The 22024-nt window shown below is 46.4% G+C and overlaps 1 protein-coding gene across 7 annotated transcripts in view; it reads left to right on the top strand.

Moving 5' to 3' along the window:
- LOC102449832 (zinc finger protein 469) overlaps positions 1-22024 on the top strand; it is a 511263-nt gene that overhangs the window by 248412 nt on the left and 240827 nt on the right. For all 7 annotated transcript variants that reach the window (XR_012906629.1, XR_331721.4, XM_075939908.1 and 4 more), the window contains one exon: positions 17170-17291. The gene's annotated coding sequence lies outside the window, so the exon portion shown is untranslated. The remainder of the gene's footprint in view (positions 1-17169; positions 17292-22024) is intronic.

Genomic DNA, 22024 nt, shown 5'->3' with positions numbered 1-22024 from the left:
ATTGGTGGAACAGAATTTGGTCCCAGGATTTTCCAGTCCCTTTACGACAGCGGCTCCCAACTTTTTCTATATCACAGGCTGGCAAACCCGCTCACAAACTTTTGACAGACCGGTAACATTTTTTTTGCATGTTTGCATGTTCATTTTGCAAATAAGGAATATGCAAATATACCAATAAAATGTTACTGGTCTGCCAAAATATGGACCCCAGCTCCGGTCCCTAGTGCCACCGTGAACAGACAGCTTCAGCTGCAGCAGCCACCAGTTGTAATCACTGGATTACCGAGGGAGACAGCAGAGTTAGAGTTCATTTACAAATTCAACACTGCCAACTTCGGCTTGAATAAAGATCTTAACTGGTTAACACAACAAAGGCCATTTGCCCCACCTTTGATATTCACATCTTCACATCCAATGCTATGTATAAGACACGTGCACCCTGACTTATTAACACTGGTCCTACAATTGACAGGTAATTGCTTTTGCTGTTATATATCCCAGCCCCATGTGGCGACTGCCAAAGTTGAAGCTGGCTGCTGTGAGGGGGCTCAGGAGGCCAGAGCTGGCATATACCTGGACCCCCTGAGACATCGCAAACAGCCAGCTTCCGCTCCGGCAGCTAAGGGATATACCACCGCCCCATGGGCATGGCCTGGCAGTGTGCCGTGGCCTGGCAGCCAGAGGTTCACAGCCCAGTACCGGTTTGCAACCTGGCGATTGGGAACCACTTTTTTACAAGGCAAACCCGTTCTCTCAGTTCTCTTGTCAGGAGAAATGTCTGTAACAGTAGGGCTTTCTACTGCTGTGTAAACAACAAGTCTGATTTTTCTAGAGGGGAATTAAAAAAAATTAAAAACCTAATGAATAGACGTAATGAACAGAAGAAAAAACAATCAACCCAAAAAGCCCAAACCAAAACAAGAGATTCTGGAGCGGCATGACGTGTGCTTCTGTTTTGCTGGAAGTCTGAACCGGACCTAATCCGGCACTATGGGAGTTTTGTCGCCGAGATCAGGTGCGCAGAATTGTGCCCTCCCTAGCACAACCAGGTGTCAAAACAGACTGAAACCACCAGCAAAGTCATCCGGTCCAGTCTCACTGCCCACATTGGGCGAAGTGCAGAGTGAACAAAAGCCACTAAGGAAGCACAAAGTCAGTAAAACTTGCAAAGTTCTTTCATTCCGAGGTTTTATTGGTTACGCAGGGAAGGAAGGAGGCCTGTTGCCAAATTCTGTCCGATCTAAAGGTATACTAATGGCCCTTGTGTATTTCTTTTAGTCTTTACTTGGGACTGTTGATGAAACTCTTCTGTCTGTCCTCACCTCTGCTCGTGACGTGCTGCCTTTTGCAACAGAGGAGGTGCAGGCTGGTGTTAACTGAGGAAACTGCCTGTTGGCAGAGGAAGCCCATTAGTGTGTTTGTGCTTGCGGAAAAGACTGTTTATTTTCCCAACATTAATAGTGATCCGGTACGAGGCACGGGGGAGGAGCTGACCACGGGCCTTTATTAAATACAACTTTGTGTGAAACACTACTAATTTTGTAATCAGCCCTGAGCCTGATTGGAATTGAGCCATTTCCTCAGCATTTTGCAAAGCTGTGTTTGCCGGGTCTCTTCGATCGTTCCAATAAGGACGCTTTAGTCATTATTGTATCCAGCTGTAGGATGCGCCTTCATTTTGCATACCCGTAATTCTTCAATGACTTCATTCCGCTGACTGTGACGTTAGAAAGTGATTCTCTCGAGGGCCTTTTATTCTTAGGCCGTGGTCTACCACAATCTCGGTGGAGCACCGATGCTGTAAGGGAGTTGCAACTTGAGAGCCACTGTATTAAATATAAAGGATAAATTCTTCTTCTTTATCCTGGTGTAAATGCTGCGTCAGTACGCTGAAGTCAGTGGACGGACTGAATTTACACTAAAGTAACTGAGAACAAAAATTGGCCCTGGCGTGGGTCCAAGCTGTACAGCTTAGATCGAGGTTAACACTCCAAAGTTCCATCATGAGCAATATTCCCTTGAAGATTTTCCATCCATGGGCAGAATAAATTTTGTTATGTGCACCAAGGCATGTGTGGATGTGAACCACCACTTTCTGTGGGCACCCTGCTAATCATCTGAGCAGCATTTGATTCTTGTCTAGGTGACTGCCCAAGCACTCAGCTTACAGGGAACACCGGTTTTCATTCAGGTCCTCATAATGCAGGGGCCATTTGCAAAGCTGGGTTTTGAAATTTCCGTCCTCCCCATAATTCCATGGTGCTCTTACCTGGGATTTTGGTCCTGTCTCTGCTCGGAGAGCAATAGACTAATGCATATGTCCAGAGAATTGCCTGGGCTGTTGTCTCATATCCAAATGGATTAACTGTGGTGCTGGAAGAACTTCAGAAGATCCGAGGATGGGGGGGGGGGGGTCATTTCAAAGCAGCACCCGCATGTTTTGCCTGGGGAGTTGCTTGACATCCACGGTTTTGGTGGGTTTCCACCCCAAGGGTCACTGGAATTTCCAATTCAACTGAACTCAAATACTTGAACCACACAAAACAAACCCTCGCTTTTCATGGCTGAAGCATGAAACTGTACAAGCCTCTGCTATATCCCTGGAGAAGAGGATGGGATTCGTACAAAACATCGCCCTGGTTTGCTCGAGAGATGCATGGTCATCAGCTACAATAGGACAATAGAATCATAGAACACTAGACCTGGGAGGGCCCTCGAGAGGTCATCGAGTCCAGTCCCCTGCCCTCACGGCAGGGCCAAGCACCATCTAACTCATCCCTGACAGGTGTCTGTCCAACCTGCTCTTCCATATCTCCAGTGATGGAGATTCCACAGCCTCCCTAGGCAATAGTTTCTGTGAACAGTTCTCCAGAAACAAGTTCACAAAAGTTTGGTCTAGAACTGTTCCTGATATTCACATTGGGATAAAAAAACTCCTACAACATGCAAAGTAGCTTGGATCTGAGGTTTTGGTTAAACTTGCTGTAGCACTAAGGACAAGAGCTAAGTCTGTATCTGAATACAAACTTCTCCAGAGTGGATTTGCTCATTGGTCTCTTCCTCCAAACTCCTCCAATGCCGCAGAACCTGGTAAATCTCCAAAACTGAGCTGGAACCCCCATAAAGCCCAAATTTCTCAGGGAGTTTTGAGAGCTCTGTTCGGTGCTTCCAGTGGATGGGAGAGATACCAGGGAAACCGGATTTTCCTGCATTGATTTAGTGCTTCAGTTTCCAGTGGAACCTGGCAGAGCAAAAGACGCATGAACGGTTATGAGATCAGACGAGATCTGGAGAACATGTCTGAAATCATCTTCTAATTGTCTGTGGTTTCTTTGAAAGCCAGGTTAGCCCCCTCCACCTCTTCCCCCTCCACCCCCCGGGGCAAGGAATGCAAGTGAGTACAAGGAATGCATCTAGCGGAGGGCTATCTGGAAATGAGGAGCGGAAAATAAACAGACACTTGTGGAATATTTTTTCCTCTACGGAATAGGCAGCTGCCAGGCAGAGTTTGATTCCAAAGGCCTGCGGGAGAGATCTATGTGCCTTTTGTTTCTACCTTTTCGAAAGAGCTTCCATTATGGCTGCAAGTAAATTAACGTCTCCAGCGAACCGCCCACCCGCCCCCTCTGCCACTGCTAATTAGCCACGAGAGCCAAGTTTGCTGTAGATGTCAGACCCCCCACACGCAGGTTATTCCGGCCTTCCAGAGCAGGGTTCTCTGCTATCGGGGTCCTGCGGTTTCCGGCGGGGGTTGGATAGCTTGGTGCGATCCCAGTTTATTTCATTTACCTCCTTAAAAGCTGTTCCCTATAAGCTGAGTGCTTGGGTAGCCACCCGCCAGGGGCCCTCCCTGGAGGGAAGCAGTGGAAAGAGGCCTGAAATATGAAAGAGTGTCGCCCTGTTGCCGGAGAATTTCCAGGGGCTTCCCTGCTAATTCCCTTGCGGGATAATATATTGTCACATCTCTGAGCAGTGACCCCTCACCTCACCCCCACTCTGCATTCACCTTCGGCTTCTCAGCAAAGGCCCCACGCCCAGCCAGTATGTAAGGCAGGGGAAGGCATTGTCTTCCAAAACACCAGCCTTGGACCAGAACTATAAGGGATGATGCCAAATTTGGGAATTTGAATGGGAATCTTCCCCAGATAGAAAGACTTTCAAATTCTGAGGCTTAGGTTTTGGCCCATCTCAAATGCTAGTGCTGCAAAAAGCAACTTTTCAGTGATGTTTCAGGAGAGGGACCCCCACCCAAACAGGTGGCTGTCTGCTCACGTCTTATAAGGCCTTGTTTATACTTACCCAGAGATTAATGCTCTGGAGATCGATCTTCTGGGGTTTGATTAAGTGAGTCTAATAAAGACCTGCTAAATCAACCACTGATGGCACTTCCATCAGGTCGTGAGGAGTAAGGGAAGTTGATGGGAGAGTTTCTCCTGTGTGCAGAAATTCGACGTAAGGTACGTCAACTCCATCGACGCTATACTCGCAGCTGGAGATGTATATCTTAAGTTGACTTTCTCCCCCAGCGTAGACCTGGCCTTAGATGGCTGCCTTTTAAAGTAGGAGAGAGTATGGGAATGGGCCACGTTGGACTTCCAGTAGATGGCATTGTCACTTGCATGGCTTTAGCTGTGCATCTGTCTGGCTGTTAAAGTCAAGGAGAAGATTGGGAAAGGCAGGTTCAGGCCCTGGCGCTGTGTCTAAGACTTGCTGTTGACATCTGCTTCCTCCATGGCCTTCAGCCCTGCTTCTGCTTCCAAACTTAAAAAAAAAAAAAAAAATGTTTAAAGATGGTCTCATCTATATCCCCCAAAAAGCCATTTCGATTGTGTGATGTCATTCCAAAGGAGAAAGCCCAGCGACTCTCCATAAAGTGACAATTGCTGTAGGCGGTAACCGCATATGGCAGTTCGCGGAGAGGTATTTATTGATTTATTTATCTATTGGTTTGTTTATGAATTTAGTTTATTTATTTCTTTTAGAAGGCCAGTGTGTTGTTTTGGCCACTTGCCCACCAGGAAATACCAGCAAGCTGAAGATGGACCCGATACAAACAGACTAAACTAGCCTCAGATGTCCCTTGAATATTGGAATATGGAGGGTAATAAAAAGCACATGGGCAAATAATGAGATTATTAACGAATATAGAGAAATAAGTCTATCTGGCTGCAGGAGGGAACTTCAGTAAGCCACCAGTTTCTTACAGAGTCTCTTACACTCGGAGTGTGTTTTGAGGGGTGCATTAGGCAGGCTATGGAGGTTTATGGCTCTGTCATCACTTGTGTGGGTTACACTCGACCAAGGTTTGGCTCCTATCACTAGAGGGCGAGCAGTAGACTACAGATGGAAATATCCATACACTGGAGATAGAAGGAAAGGGGGATGCTGGTCTGGGAGTGGACATGGGAGAACTCCAAGCTCTGAAAGGCAAGTCACTCTCAAAGGAAGAGAGATGGGGGCGTGAGCAGAATTCATTTCCCTCCTCGGCAGATGCTCCCCTTGCAGTTGCGACTCGGGAGGCAACCCTTTACCGAGGAAGGAAACTACTTAGAAGCATAGTCACATTGGGAAAAGCGCACAGCCCGAACTCGCACACCTGGGAGCGCCAGGCTCCTAAACCCCCTTCGAGGCAGCTCAGTAAGGAAGTGCTGACCCTGGCGAGATTGAGGGCAGCGGCAGGGACTCGGTGTCTTAAAGAATCAGGCTGTTTGTCCTGCTGCTGAAACACGGATTAAGGAGCTTAACTTGCAGCACTCCAGATTGAAAGTGATGGAGGGGAGGTTTCGGGGGGGGGGGGGAGTTCTATGGGATGGGAGCATGGCTTAGGAGACAGCCTCAGTGGGGGAGTCTTGTGCACAGCTGTACCAGGATCCCTCTAGCTGCCTGAGGATGGAGCCTGTCAGTTTTTCTAATGATTCCCCCCCACCACCCTGGCTTTATAAATCCAACCTCCGTGCACGCCATCCCTGGGAGAGAAGGCCAGCCATGCCATTATCATGACAGCCCCTGACACCAGAGACACTTGGATTTGCAGTGTTCCACAGCATCCACTAATTGCAAGGCTCCTCGTGACACTTGCATGCTTCACGCTGTTCCGGAGAACAAGTCCTTCTCCATGATAGGATCGTAGCTTTCACATTGCATTAGCTCTGGGGTGTGGACGGGAACACTGAAATAGCAGATACAGCGCAACAGTTCAGCTGGCCAGGGGGCTAAGGGGGAGATCAGTTTGACCTGGTGGATAAAAATGAAACCAGACTGGAAAAGGCTTCAAAGTAGGAATAAGAGATCCTCCGGAATAGGGCTTTATTCCGGAGGATCGGGCCAGTCTAGACGCTTTTTTCCGGCTTTTCCCCAAGCCGGAAAAAAGCGGCGGACATCTTTATTTAAATCCCGCGGGGGATATTTAAATCCCCCGCGGATTTCCCTATTCCGAAGTTTAAAATTAGCATGCCCCTTTCGAAAAAGGGGCCAGTGTAGACGTAGCCTAGCTGTCTGAAGGTCCAAGCATTTAAGGCTATAGCTGAACACTAGGACTGCATCTAAATATCTGTACAAGGATTTTTTAGAGATGTGATTGTATTATCTTCAGCAACAAACTAATGAAATAGTTAAAGCAGATTTTAAGCTAAGGTCCTGTGTGTAGTAATGCACATCTGTTCCTGTAGTAAATTCAGGGTTGGCACATGCCAGCTAAATGGTTTCGGTACCACTTAATGGCTCTTCCATAGGTTCAATGTTCTGCGGACAGGTCGGGCGAGCTGGAAGGGTTTTCACTTTTAAGTTAACAGATCTAGTTTGGGGGAAGAGTCACCAGTCTGCAAGCAGCAGCAGTCTGCTGGGGGAACCTGCGGGAATGGTTAGAATAGGGATAGAAAGAGGGGACACGTTGAGCACTAAGACTCAGGGAAGGCATTCCCACCCCTGGCCCCTGATACCCACTGCCCATGTTGTGGTGGGCTACCAGGAACAGAGAAGGCAGGTGGATGTACTGCTATCTCACGGAACCTCCTGTGCTTTGCAGGGGAAGTACCAATGCATCCCTTGTTACAAAATGCTAATGATAAAGACTTTATATTTACAGAGAGGGAACTTGGCTTGGACTTGCTGAGGACTCAGAGCCCTTGATATCCCTGAAGAATTGTTAAGAGATATATAAAAATGGTTGGAAATTATTTTCCCACCTATAGAAATGTCCCCATCGCCATGATATCAAGGCACTTATGCCTGGTCTACACTGGAGCGGAAGGTCGATTTAAGATACCCAGCTTCAGCTACATAAATTGTGTAGCTGGAGTTGACGTATTTTAAGTTGTATTTCTGCACCATCCACACAGCGGAAGGCCAATGGGAGCAAACGCTCCCATCAGCTTCCCTAGCTCCTCGTGAGGAGTAGGAGTACTGGCACCAACGGGGGTGCCCTCTGAGTTTGATTTAGCGGGTCTTCACTAGACCCTCTAAATCAAACCCTGGAAGATCAACCGTGGCAGCATCGATCTTCGGTGTACTGTTAGAATGTAAGTTTTTTATGGGGAGGAACCGTCTTTTTGTACAGAAGCTAGTACAATGGGGAGTCCAGCTCCATGACTTGGCCTCCGAGTTGCTCCTACAACACAAATATTAAATAAGAATAATAGGCACTGTGATGCCGTTCACCTTGCAGAGACCTCTCTGGGCTCTGACTAGACTACGCAGCTTTTACCTGTGTTTAATTTGCCTGGGCTTGAGGGTGCAGGGTGGTTTTAATATAAGCTGCCAAACAAAACATTTTGCAGGAGGGTGGGAAAAATCATTGCTACCGCAGGTAGACATTTCCCCCTTCTTGGCTCCTTCTCCTAAAGGAGCAATCGCAGGAAGAGACAAGTAGCAAGGAATCTTTTTCGTGATTTATAGACTCCAACGCGATACTCAGGTCGCCTTGAGAAATATGTCTTAATTAATGTCAGCCACTCCCAGCCCCGCTGTATTCCTCTCTCCTAGAAGACGCCCAGCTCTTTCCGCCTGTAGGAACGCTGCTTGTGAGTCATATCTTGAGTGGTGCCAAACCTTAGAAAGAAAACTCCCAATTCACCTGCCCCAGGGTCTTGTCCCATGCCCAAACCTTGCACCAGGAATTCCTCAAGGTTCTCAAAGCGGTTCAGGGCATTTGGCGCGATGCAAGACAAGATGCTGTTTGGCAAGGGGAGGCCACCCTCCTTCCAAAACCTGTCTTTATTCATAGTTAAGTCACGGGGAAATGTGAGCCCCACCTGTGCAATGAAAAGGTCACGATAACGCTAGTCTACGGACACCTGCCTGCTCACAGAAAAGACCTTCATGGTTTGCTGCCGTGCCCTGGCAAGGGGACTTTCATCTGACCTTTACTCGCCTTGCTTAGCAATGAGAAGAAGGCGAGGGTGTCGCATCTACGGGGAGGCTCTCCTGACAGTTCACGAAGCAGACCAGGTCCGGAGAGCTGGCTTTGATGCCTTATTCCTCTCGTATGTTTCTCTTTTTCTGCTAAGGACCTGGAAAGAAACAGGTGATGTCAGGGAGCTCCCATTTGGGGGGGGGGAGCCTTTTGATCTGTGTTTATTAGCCCTGCTGTGAATAGTGAAGTCCCACCATGTGCTGAAAGTGGTGCACAAAGTGCCCGTTCACTGCCGCAGCATGATGGTCCCCCAGCGGCGATGGTCTAGGTCACATGCCCTTTGGTTCATGGCGCCCCTTGCACGGGTCAAGGCCAGCAGTTCATGTGTTACTTAGAAGACTGTGAACACGTTGTGGCTTGTTGCATCAGTTGTTCGTACAGATGGACTGTGTTGCTTGTGTGACCTCTGGTAGTTCAGCACCCGGCCGATAGACTCAGCGTTATGGGACTCTGCACCTGGAGAGGTTAGCTAGTGTGCAGGAGCGGAGCCGGCGAAGGGGCCTTAGCCCTGGTCTACATTAGGGAGTTATTTTGAAATACCTCCCCCCCTTATTTTGAAATAACAAGCGGAGCGTCCATACTACTAAGCCCGTTATTTGGAAATAACAGGCTGGTTATTTCGAAATCTGTATGCCTGCTTTCCTCGGGGAATAACGCTCCTTTCAGAATAGTTATTTTGGAATAGTGGTTGTGTGGATGCTCTGGTGCCGCTATTTCAAAATAACAACCCCCCAGAGTCATTCGAAGTAATTACTTCCTAAGGCTGGCTGGGGCGCTAAGTCAAGGTAATGCGTCCACATTAATGGAGCCTGCCTCGGACTCATTTTGTAGTGGGGACACCCTATTTCGATTTTGTTATTTCAGGAGTTATTCTTTCAAATTTAGTTCTTTCGAAATAATTTCCTGGCATAGACATGCCCAGAGTGTGTGTAAACCAGTGTTTCTTAAACTTTTTAAGACTGAGCAAACACCAAACAATAATTTTTTTAAGAGGAACACCAAAGATTTTTTGTTGAGCAAAAATAAAAAAGGTCGGAGAAGGGAAGGGTCAGGGGAAAGTTATTGAGAAAAAAAAAAAAAGTTGCCTGCCCCTTTAAGGGCGGCCATTTTGAACTCGGTTCTCCATAGTACACCTCCAACTGCCTTAGAGCACACCTGTGCGCCGCAGAACACAGTTTAAGAAACACTGGTGTAAACAAACACCTCGGGCTGCAGCCATAAGGTGAATCATTTTTTTTTAAGAGTAAAACCCCGCCTCACCTTTTTAAAGGCGGGGGATGGCTGTTTTGGATGGAGTTCAAATGGATTCAGAGGATCGGGGTGTCTGCGCTGGCGGAAGGCAAATCGCCCTGAGGCTGTAATCCAGCCAGTCTGCTCTCCTACTCCCTGACAGGGCTGGCACTGGATAGATCAAAGCATGGTATGAAATCTGCTCTAATACAATACAGCGTGTGTGAGAATGACTTCCAGGCTGCTCTGGCGTGGGAGCAGTTTATGCTAGGAAGCACGAAGAATGAGCACCAGCCTTTCGTGTTTTTCTGAATCGGGTGGTATCACTGCAAATTCCCCTGCATCTAGATTCTCACATACCTAGCCCCATGTCTGTCTTCTCCCTCCTGCCTGCCTGCTGGTGAGATGGGCAGGTAGGAGCGATGTCCCTTCAATGGGGCAATGCAGAAGGCCGCTCTCTGTCCCCTCCCCACGAAAGGCCCATTTTTAACCTGCAGTCTTAGAGAAATGAGCCAGTTAATAAGGGCTTGTGGTACAATAGGGGGGAATAGGAACTTTTCTTTTTTTTTGCCATGGGAAATAATTATCATCATTTGCAAATGTGTATGTGGATTTATTTTGAAATGTGAATAAATGTGATTATGTCCGTCTTACTCCTGGGGTATGGCCCAGCTCCTCTTAGCTGACGTGATGATTAGGCTGTTGGCTGTAAGTCCTCTCGGGGCACAGATCCTCTCCTCGTACATGTTTGGACAATGTCTAGCACTATGGGGCCTGGCTTCTGAGTGGAGCATGTGGGCGTTATTCCGAATCCTAAACCTTCCAGTGCAATCAGATGTCACCAGCACGAGCTAAGCTCTGGCATCCCTGCAGCTGCCTTGTGTTGCTATAATGTAACACTTTTACAAGGATCGTTTGTTGTGAGATCGCTCCACCCCTATTCTGGAGGGCCACCCAACTGCTTTTTAGTTGGCCCCTAAGCTTTGACGTGTCCGGTGGCCCAGACAGGAGTTAAAATTCCTACTTCCGCTGCCAACAGGGTCACTGGAATACACAAGCCTTTGTATCATGTCAAAGTGTGATCCCCAGGGAAGGATGAGCACACTTGGGCTACGTCTAGACTGGCATGATTTTCTGCAAATGCTTTTAACGGAAAAGTTTCCGTTAAAAGTACTTGCAGAAAAGAGCGTCTAGATTGGCACGGACGCTTTTCCGCAAAAGCATTTTTGCGGAAAAGCATCCGTGGCCAATCTAGATGCGCTATTGTGCAAAAAAGCCCCAATCGCCATTTTCACGATCGGGGCTTTTTTGCGCAAAACAAATCTGAGCTGTCTACACTGGCCCTTTTGCGCAAAAACTTTTGCACAAAAGGACTTTGGCCCGAACGGGAGCAGCATAGTATTTCCGCAAGAAGCACTGATTTCTTACATGAGATCGTCAGTGTTCTTGCAGAAATTCAAGCGGCCAGTGTAGACAGCTGGCACGTTTTTCCGCAAAAGCAGGAGCTTTTGCGGAAAAACTTGCCAGTCTAGACACAGCCTTTGTAGTATAAAAATTAATACAGGTTAGTCCAGAAGTCTCTGGTCCAGCAAGATCCATGGTCCTGCATGATGTGGTTCCATAAAGTTTGTTTTCAGCCACCAAGCCTGGCTCTCAGTGTTCTGTGCTGTGATTTATCTCAAATTTACTCCTCAATGTCCTCTAACAGTGTAGTAAGCGGTGGAAGTTTTGGTAATCGTGCTAGACAATATTCACCTCCCATGGTCTGGAAAATTCTCTGGTTTGGAATCGGTCAGGTCCTGGGGGTGCCGGACTAGAGAGGTTCAACCTGCAATAATGTATAGCGTGTTCTTGCTAAACAGACATCACCAAGATAAAATCATATAACACAAATCCAAATCCAAGCCTGTGTTACTCGACCGACGAGCATGTAAGAATTCTATAAATGTGTCTATTAAATAAATGGCTGGTTTATATTTTTGCCATGCATTCAAGTGCTGCTGTTGATCTGGCTGCCACTGATTTTTACATGTCTCTAACTCCATTGGTTGAGCTGGAGTCATTCCTGATTTGCACCGACCTAAACAAGACCAGATGAAATCCGCGGATTGGACAGTGAAACGAGGCCGGTTTGTTTCACTCCCTGTACAGGGTCAGTTTCACTTGGCAGTTTTCTCCTGCTAACCTAAGAGTTTGGTGGCGGTTGGTTTTCCCTCACTCCTGGCCTGTGCTTCCATGTTCACAACCAGAAATTGGCACTGACCTGCATTCACAAAGAACCGTGAAAACTTCCCCTCTGGACATTTCATAACATTATCATGTTTTAAAACTCCAAACCTAATTTGGAGCCTCGTGTTGCTATTGCTGTTCCTTAAGTAAGTAAAATGTGACTTTAGCCGAAGAATGTTAGAGGCCGTGGCTTTTGACTCAAGCAGATGGCTTTAGTTAGGGTAGTTTCAGTGGCAGGTTTCTGGGATGCTGAAAATCTCTCTCTCTCACCAGTCAATAAAGCTATTGAGAGCATCCTTAATAAATAAACAAAAAATATTTTCAACAGACAGTGGGATGGAAAATGACTCATAGGAAAACAGAGTATAAAGTATACTCTAGTATTAGGTATTACATGTGTCGAGTTTCTGTTTTGGATCCAAGAATGCTGTGGTTTTTCTCCAAGGATTATGCCATTGTGGAATAATGTCATTGTGGAGTATTTAGTCAAGACGAGTTGATCGCGTCTGGTGGTTACTTGCAAATAGATATCTCTGTATTACTTTTTTTTTCAGCTTTTGGAAAATCTTTGACAAGCAGTTTTCATGAGACTGCAGTCAGATTGTTGCCATCACTGGTCCCAGCCTTGCCAAGTACCAGGCCAGTTGCTGGAGTCATGCTTTCTAGCTCTTTTTCCACTACTACAGGGGAATCTTTCTGTTCCCTGGGGACTAATATGAACAGTTGGGGTACACTCTTTCAGCCTGATCACCAGCATGACCAAGCTTAGTAAAGCCAGTGGGAGCCACCACATGCGTGAGGGTAGAAGGAGCGGGTTTTGGTTTTTTGTAATAATACTGAGTTAATAAAGTCCCCCAGTGACTGAAAGTGGGAAAGAGAACTTGATCCTAGCAATTTTTATGGTATTTGGAAGAGTAGGGTATGCAAATGTTAACAAGATTGGTTGTGGGTTATTGGTGGATCCTGTGCAGAATAACCCTCTAGTTCCTTAGTTTGAGGAGTATAACGAATTTCCTGCCCAGGCCTCAGGACACTGCATAAGAACAAAAGCACGGCCATACTGGGGCAGACCAAAGGTAGGGTTGCCAGATGGCTGAACTAAAAATACCGAACACTCCGCAACCCTCCCCAAAAAAAACACTGGGGAAAAAATTCTGTTGAGGGGAAAAAAAGGGGGGGGGACTAAAGTTGTTGAGCAAAAAATAAATAAATAAAATAATAAAACAGCATTAAAACAGCATGGCCCCTTTCAGAGTGAGTGCAGAGTTAGAATAGGGAAAGGAACAGGGGAGCGGTTGAGCACTAAGACCCAGGAAAGGCATTGCTTCCCCTTGGTCTTTAGGCTTTTTGCCGGTGGCCATTTTGTGTTCTTGTTCAAGCCAGAACTTAGCTTCCCGGCGGAACGAGGTAAGCATGGGGTCCGGAGTCAGGGGGCTGGGGGTGTCAGGGCCTGAGGGGGAGGGGGCTGGGCCTGGCTAGGGTTGCCAGGTGTCCAGTATTTTCTGGACATTTTTGGTGTCCGGTATTTTCTGGACATTTTCGGTGTCCAGTATTTTCTGAATTTTTTTTACCAGACAGGAGGCGAAAATACCAGACTGTCTGGGTCAATATCAGACACCTGGCAACCCTAAGTCCAAAGGTCCATCCAGCCCAATGTCCTGTCTGCCAACAGTGGCCAATGCCAGATGCCCCAGAGGGAGGGAACACAACAGGGAATCCTCACATGATCCCTCCCCTGTCACCCACCTCCAGAGAAACAGAGGCTAGGGACACCATTCCTACCCATCCTGGCTAATATCCATTGTACTTCATTGTATCTCACTTGCTTCCTTAAGCTTTGCCTCTCCCCTGTGAGTGTACTTGTACCCCCTTCGAAAAGGTCTCTCGCGAGTGACTTGCCCAAGTCACAGGGTGAGCCAACACAGAGCCGAGAAGAAACTGCTCATTCCCGGGTCTCTGCTGTAGCTGAGGCTTGCATCTTGTAGTTACACTTCCAGTGCCGCCGGCCCCAGAAATATCTGTTTCTGGTGCGTGCCAATGAAGCCACACACCCCCTGCCAGTTATTTAAATGAGTTAAAAATAAACCTTTTACAGGAAAGTTTGGTTTCCAGCCTCTGTGGGAAAAGGGTACCTGCTAACTCTTCAAAATGTTAGGTAAAGTAACTGCAACATTGCTTTTAACTGCGTCTCAGATATTCTACCCATATAGAAATCCATGTCCAGGCTGTGGTTATGACCACAGCTGTGGGTTTGACAGTCTAAGACAGACTGTAGGTAAGAGGCATTTAAGTGTGTTGAGAAAGTGTTGTAGCATGAACTCTGAAAAAGGGGCTTTCAGTGCCGCTTCTGTCTTTTGTGAGTCAGTTAAATACTTTCAGAGCAAACTTTGAAAATACTGAAATCACAGACGGCTGGAGGCAAATAAGATCGTGTGGCTGGGGAGGGTCTGTTTTAAACTCTGCAGCAAAAGTTGCAAACTTAATTTACACACACACACAGGCTGTGTGGACAGCTAGGGTGACTGCACACACAAACTGCCGTTTCCATGTGCAGCATTGCTTCTTATTATTGCCACTAACACCTTACAAGCCCCAGCTGAGATTGAGATTGGAGTCCAGATGGGCTGGATGCTGAATATAACAAAACAAACAAAGTGTAGGAGGTGAAAGAGACTGTTCAGTGATGTGCCTATGGACACACGGTAGGTCAGTGTCAGAGCTAGAAAACCCCATCTCTCTTTTCTTTTTTGTGAGTGGGTAATGCACTGAGGGCATCTGCAGAATGGACTGTGTGGGTGGCTGTGCATTTATGTTTGCAGTGACGATTTTTTGTGTTTTGAGATGGCGATGCTTTGGTTTGGGGAAAGCTACCACAGTTTATACTTGTTTCTACCCATCTGGTTGTAGTTCAAATATATGTCGAAAGTGGCTAGTGCTCAGTAGAATAAAGACATCCAATAAAATAGTGTCTCGAGTTTTGAAAATCAGACTCCCTGTCATGACTGTTTGCAATTTTGAGAGCTCCTGCCAATCCCACTAACATCTTACTTATCTGAGAGAGCTGGCTGAAAAACAAAAATACTGTGAAAATCTAGCCTGGTTTTATTTTGCATGGGGGAGGGGATATGAGTTCTAGATGTCAATTAAAAATGTCAAAACTTGAAAAAATCTCCCCAGATTTATAGTTGATTGCGAAACATGGAAAGAAGTCATGAAAAAAAACCCACTTGTATTATTATCAAAACAAGAACTTTTTGCAGTGCGTGTGTGTGTGTGTGTGAGAGAGAGTGAGCAACTTTGCCAACAAATGAAATTTCAGAAAGTTTTGACCAGCTTTCTGATTTGGACCATTCCTCCTCCATTCTGTCTCTCCCCCTCTACCCGAAGCACTCTCTTCTCCCCTCCCCAATACACGTACTTCACTAATAAAATGTTAAATGCCCTTTAGAGTTTTCAAGAGAGAACAAGACATGTCACAATGGGTCCATCTTGGAGGGAGTTTGGATATAATACGGGTCAAGAGACCGTGGCCCAGTCAGTGTGAGGTAAAGGCTCTTTGGTGACAGTCCACCACTGTGCACAGCCAGGAATGCAATATCCTTGCAATAAGGCAATTATTGTTCGCGGGTCTGTTGACCTGAAACCTAACACATTGCTCAGATAGTGCTCCCGGGCAAACCTCCAGCTATATATACACGTACGGACTGGAAAAAAAATCCAGTTCTCCATCCAGTTGGATGTTTAAGTGGATTAAGCTACCCCTTAACCCCCTCCGCCTCCCCAAACACACACTGCGGGGCTTTTTAAATTGGAAAGTTTGAAGAATTCCCTGTAGGGCCTGATAGAATCCCCCATTTCTGGCTCACTGGGGATTTTGTCCTATTAGCCATGACAGGAAGTGTGTCCAGTGGTCTGGAAATGTACCCCATGCTGTCAAAAGAATGAGGGTTAGTCTCTTCAACTTGTGCTGAAAGTTCACCCCTGTCTAGTTAGTACAGTAGCCAGAGGGACTTAGTCTGTCGTCCCATCTCTTACACGCGATCAGTGGACATGCCAGAGGAGGCATCTTCAGTCCTTGATTGAGGAGCAGAGAAAGGGATGTGGTCTACTCTTCAGCTGGCCAGGGGGGCTACTGATCCTCTCTGAAGGGCGCTGTGTCATGCTGCCATTGAATGAGTTATTCCAATGAATGACATGAATGTGGGTTGAGAGATGAAGGAGCTAAGAAAGGGTGATCCAAATGTTGGGATCTGCTCAGGATGTTTTCATGGAGGACTTTTCCTCATGTTTTTTTTTTTTTCCTCCATCAAAGAGTGCATCTACGCAGCACGGCGTAACGCAAAATAAGCTATGCAACTTCAGCTACGTTAATTGCTTGGCTTATTTTGAAAATGAAATTGGGAGCGTCTACACAGCACTTATTTCGAAACTGAGCACTCTTCCTCCAACTTCCCTTCCTCCTCATACAATGAGAGTTACAGGAGTCGAGTGAGAAGTCCTCCAGGTTGATAGTAGTTCGACATTCGAAATCGCAGCCTGCTGGTTATATGCGGACTAAGTTATTTTGGAATAATGTTGCCGTGTAGACGTACTCAAACTGAGTTGTTGGTCCCCTTTTCTGTTTTTTTGAGAAACCATGATGACCTCTCTCTATCAAATAGCTCTAACACAAGCAGTTTCAGTACTAGTTTCTCACCCCTACACCTAACCCTGAGCTGGGGGAACCATTTCCAGGAAGGGGAGAGGTATCGCCCTTTTAAGTCAACTGGAAAGGAGGTTTTGTGGTGGGGACGCCTTCTCATTGGCAACTTTTGGTCTTGGGCTAGATCTGATACAAAGATCTAGTTGTCTGAGATTCCATGGAGGTCTCCCGGGAGTGACTTCAGTCTAAACCAGTGTTTCTCAAGCTTTTTTTGCTCATGGCCCCCTCTGAGCCTCGTTTATCTCTGTGGCCTCCCTCATAGCTGCTGTAAGTTGGAAAAAAAGGTACATAATTTACCTAATGTTCCATTTTTTCTATGTGGCCCCCTGGAGGTAGGGCGTGGCCCCTGGGGAGCCATATGGCCCACGGTTGAGAACAAGTGGTCTAAACAAACATGAGCCTTAGCTAATAAGAGATGTTTGCTCTCCAAACTTGACTTGATTATTTCCTTCTAGAGTGTCCTAGGTATTTTTCCCCATTGTGTTTTTATCTAGTATCCAAGGACAAAACTATTAGCAAAAAATCAGAAAAAAAAAGTGGCACTGGTCTTTCGATGGATTCTTAAATACAAACCTCTAACTACGATTTCTTCCTAAAGGTTTCTGGCAGCAGAGGACCGAACAGGATCGCGATGTGAGATGTCACATGAATTAGCGCCACACGGAGACATGTCCAAAATTGTACGGCTGCCCATCAGAATGCAGAATAGGTCCAGCAACAGTAAGGAAATAGTTTCTTATTTCCCTGTCCTCTACCATAAATCCTGTACAGAATGCTTTCTAGGTGTAGGGCTGACTTGAAAAACTATGAGTAGTCCTGTGGCACCTTAGAGACTAACAAAAATGTAGTGTCATGAGCTTTTGTGGGTATGAGAAGGCCCAAGCTAAGACATGAAAAACCTGAAGAAGTTACTTGTAACAGGGTGGTGCACACCTCTTGTGAATGCCCCTCTCTGGCCGAGTGCGTGCGCCTGCAGTCTCTCTGTTTGTCAGCTGAAAGCCACGTCAGCACCTCAGCCCTCCAGCCAAGTCACACCTTGTGTGATTTAAACCCCTTCCGTAGTACACCTTTCACAGTGGCTCATCTCGGCCCCCTCTGTACAACGTCTCTGAGTCCGTTCCCTCAGTCTGTTCCCCATTCTGATCGAGAGTGGTGCCTCCAGGGCTTCCCTTCCTGGAGACTGTGTCCTCGCCCTTACCTCAGGGCTTTACCCCAGAGTCCCATTATAGTCCGCCGGTCTGCAACAAGCTCACCGCAATGAGCTGTCTGTGGTGCTACTGCTCTCCCAGTCAGCCCAATCGCCCAGTCTTCATCCCTTGAGGTCTCCAGAGGAACTGACTGCTTTCTGGTCCTTCAGCTCCTTTCATAGGACTTTCCTAGCTCTTGATTGGCTGCTTCTCCTGCGGCCACTCTAGGCTGCCTGGAAGACTTCTCTATAGTCCTTTTCCGGGGCAGGATGTGGCAGGACCACAGGGTTTCTGGTGATGGGCCTCAGGGTCCAGTCTACCCCATCACAGGCTCAACCAAGTAATTGCTGAAAGAACTGACTACATATGTTTTCTAAGCACATACACACACACAGAGTTGAGTTGCTTTCCTTGCTAATAATTGTGAATATGTTTATAATAGATACAGCTGGCAGAAACTAACTAAATTAACTAATGTGATTATGCAGTAGGCAGATTTCCTCAGAACTGGTAAGCTTGGCTTTGTACAATCTGCAAAAGGATGAGTCGGTATGGGCAAGCAATACAGCTGTTTGTAACTAGGAAAGATGTATATACGCTGCAGTGTGTGACGCGGCTTGGAGTTGGCAATCACCCCATGCACAGGCCTGGCCAGTGTGGGCAAAGAGTTGTGAAATGCCTAATAAAGTCATGCAAGTGGTGAGCTGGATCCCAGAAAACTGGATGAAGTGTTCTTCCAGAACCTTGTCTGGATAAGCCAAGCGGGAAGGCCTTGGAGAAAATCCCAACACTGTATAGTTCTCTCAGTGCCCCAAGCGAGGTCTTGGTGACTGGAGGAAGCACTTTAATTGTTACATTTTTTAAAACAACTATTGTTTGAAGGCACCAGGCAGGTTCTTAGCAGGTTGAGTTCTGTGCTATCATACAAGAGATCCAGGTTTTCTTAGAGGCCTTTGTTGTCATACGGGAGACCCAAGATAGATTCCCATTTTGGTGGATCCCTAGTAGAACAGGTTTTGAAGGTTTAAGCTTCCTGCAAAACCAGGTAGCTGAAATCAGAAGTCAAATAGCGACTTCCTTGCGTCAGTTTAGCATATTTCATAAAAATAAATAAACCCTTCTCTACCAGGGACCCTTCACCTATATTAGCTACTCACTGGTTATTATTAAAGCTGATCTTTGTAGACGTTCGGGTATTCTGTGATATTTCGGTGGTTTTTGGCTATTCATTTTCAGATTCATGTGTGAGAGTTTAAAAAGTGGGAGATGGGGCAGGTGGCTGGGCAGGCGGAGGTTATACCCAAGACAGAACCCTGCCATACCAAGATCCATCATTGGCAGATTTAGGATATTGCATTATGTTACAGTCCCCCTCCCATCAAATAGTTCATTCTCAGACAGGAAGTAATCTAGGCCCAACGTTCTAGAATTTCTGCTGGAGACATGCGCCTCCATAACTGGTCCATTCAGTTAGATGCATATCTGGGCTTCTGAATGTGCACTTGCAAACATCATGCAAGCAAATCCCAGTACATATGTCAGCAAATCTATGTATCTTAAAGTTTCATTCTACCATCTACTACCGTATTATCTGAGCACCTCCCACCTAACATGAATAGCAATAGCAAGGTCCCTCGTTGATTAGACGGAGTCACTGACACTCCCCCTCTTTTGGGGGTAGGCTTCTATTTTACTGGGGCATGTTTTGGGAGGGGTTTGGGAATAAAGAGGGGTTGGATGGTGAGTGACATGATGGAAAGGCGTTCTAACAGAGGAAGCCTTTGTTACCTTTCCTGAAGATGGAAGACTTTCTGAAATTAGACTTGGGCATTTCTATGCATGCAGGCCTGCCCTTGGGGGGTAGGGGGTGGAATTGGGGGCAACTGGCCCCGGATCCTTTAAATCACTGCTGGAGTGCTGGGCGGTGCACTCTGGGCTGCTCTGAAGGCTGAGGAGCGGGAGAGGGAGCTTGCCATATTCTGGGTGGTGCTAGGGGCACATGGATTTCCAAAAATCGGAGCCCTAATAGGGCTAGGGCTAGGGTTAGCAAGATGGGTTAGGGTTACGGTTGGGCGTCGAGGTTAAATACATGTATATTATGAAAAGGCTTAACAAACAATTCCCACCTCCCCCGCTGCTGCTTTAAAATGCAAATTATACCCTCTCCATCCTGTGTGTGGCCTGCTCAGTTAACGTTACGGCACTTTATTTTACATTTTTTTAAAAACACATCAGTAAAATCAATGTTAGAAAAGCAGAAAACATAAAACCGTGTTTTCTTTGGCATTTTAAGTTTATTTATTTCCAGATCTGCTGGTGTGATGGGCGGTTGCTGTTAATGACTTTACACTTTGTATTGCAAACTTAAGGAGATCTCGTTTAAAGTAATCTAAAACGAACTTGGTCAGGGGCAGTACTTTGGAGATCATCTGGAACTTGGGAAAGGGGTGTGGCTTTCTGGGAGGAGCTTACAGACAAGATTTGGTCAAATCTTTCATCACAGGGCAACAGATTTACTTCTTTGTGTGGATAGAAGTAGTTTTCCTAAAAGGTGTCCAGCTTAGATCAGCCCTGCTGGACTAGCCTAGAAAGATCACCTGGCCAACTCTACGACAGCAAACCGGTATGAGAATTCTACGAGAGAGCAAAAAGAAGTTCAATAATAAAGAAACAGATTGTGTTCATTTATTATTTATGTATTTAAAATAGTCTTACCCTGCCGCTCTATTTAAAATATTGGAGGCGGATTATAACATTTTTAAAACATAATATAAATATGTATAAAAAATTAAAATACGAGACCCCAGAGGACACAAAACCTGCTAAGACATCTCAAGAGGAGATACAGACTCAAACACACACAGACTTTTGAGCTTCCGGGGAGTTGCAAATAATGTGAAAAACGTGCTTTTTCAATCTGATTGATTCTATTCTGGCAGTATCATGAGTCAAATAAAGTCACCAGAACATTTGGGAGATAGAATGGAGAGCAGGGAGAAGACATTTATATGCACCGGTTTTTGATTCCCAGTTAAAACAAATCACATCTGTATTTTCATCTCTCGGGAGTGAAAAATGTCCAATCTCATGCTTTTTTGATGACCACCTAAAACTGCTTTGTAAAGTCAAGAGGGCCTGGTATAGTCTCTGATAGCATGAAGGGTCTGGTCTGGTATTTTCCAAAGAACCTACCAAATATAGGTGCCCATGGCGTGTAGGAGTCTTTGAAATTCCCAGCCCTTGTTTTTTAAAATCTGAGCATGGGCCGTTTCAGGGTTACCCCAGTCTTGCGTTACATGGGGAGTGATTTATTTTCCTTCCTGTTACTTTTGTCACCAAGGAATTGACCTGTCTGTGGCCTGCAGCAGTTGTGCATCCATTGAAATGTACTAAACTCTGTGTTTGGTCATGCACCAGGGGGATCTTTTGCCCATGCATGTCAGGAAATTAACTTCCTCCTGATTCTGCACTATGCAACTGTCAAGTCACTTCCCAGCACAGCAGGAGCAATAAAAGGAGTTCCCATGAAACATCACACCTAATGAGTGTCCAAATAAAGACTGTAAAACTTGGCACGTGGGAGGTCGAAAAGCGATATTCAGAGTATATAACCATATAGGAGCAAGCAGTCAGCACAGCAGGAAATCCGTGCAATCAGCAGACTTTTACAGGCTTGTATAGATTTCATGGGAAATTTGTATGGGCCCTAAGGAAATCATACAAGCCGTGGCATGCTCACCTTTGGTTTTCAATTCTCCTCCCGTGTATGTGCACACTCGCACGCTTTACAATGCACGAGAGTGGAATCCAAGCCGTAGATTTAGGGTCCTTTTCTTGGATGATGATAGCACCCAGGAGCCCCCATGGTGGCCCCGAATCCCATCACGCTTGCTGCTGTACAAAGACAGAACAGAAAGATGATCCCTGTGCCAAAGCGTTGCAGTCTAAGGGTACGTCTACACTACATGCCTCCGTCGATGGAGGCATGTAGATTTGTTTGTTTGGCAAAGGGAAATGAAGCCGCGATTTAAATAATCGAGGCTTCATTTAAATTTACATGGCTGCCGCGCTGAGCCGACACACAGCTGATCAGCTGTGTGTCGGCTCAGCGTGCTAGTCTGGATGCCCCCCTGTTGAAATGAAAGCCTTTTATCGACCTCCCCGGTAAACCTCATCCTACGAGGCATAACGGGGAGGTTGATAAAAGGCTTTCAGGTCAGCGCGGAGCGTCCAGACTAGCGCGCTGAGCCGACAAACAGCTGATCG

Source organism: Pelodiscus sinensis, chromosome 12 (genome assembly GCF_049634645.1).
Source record: "Pelodiscus sinensis isolate JC-2024 chromosome 12, ASM4963464v1, whole genome shotgun sequence".
NCBI classification, from domain to species: Eukaryota; Metazoa; Chordata; order Testudines; family Trionychidae; genus Pelodiscus; species Pelodiscus sinensis.
Note: the sequence above shows the minus strand (reverse complement) of the source record. Positions and strands in the feature narration are given on the sequence as shown.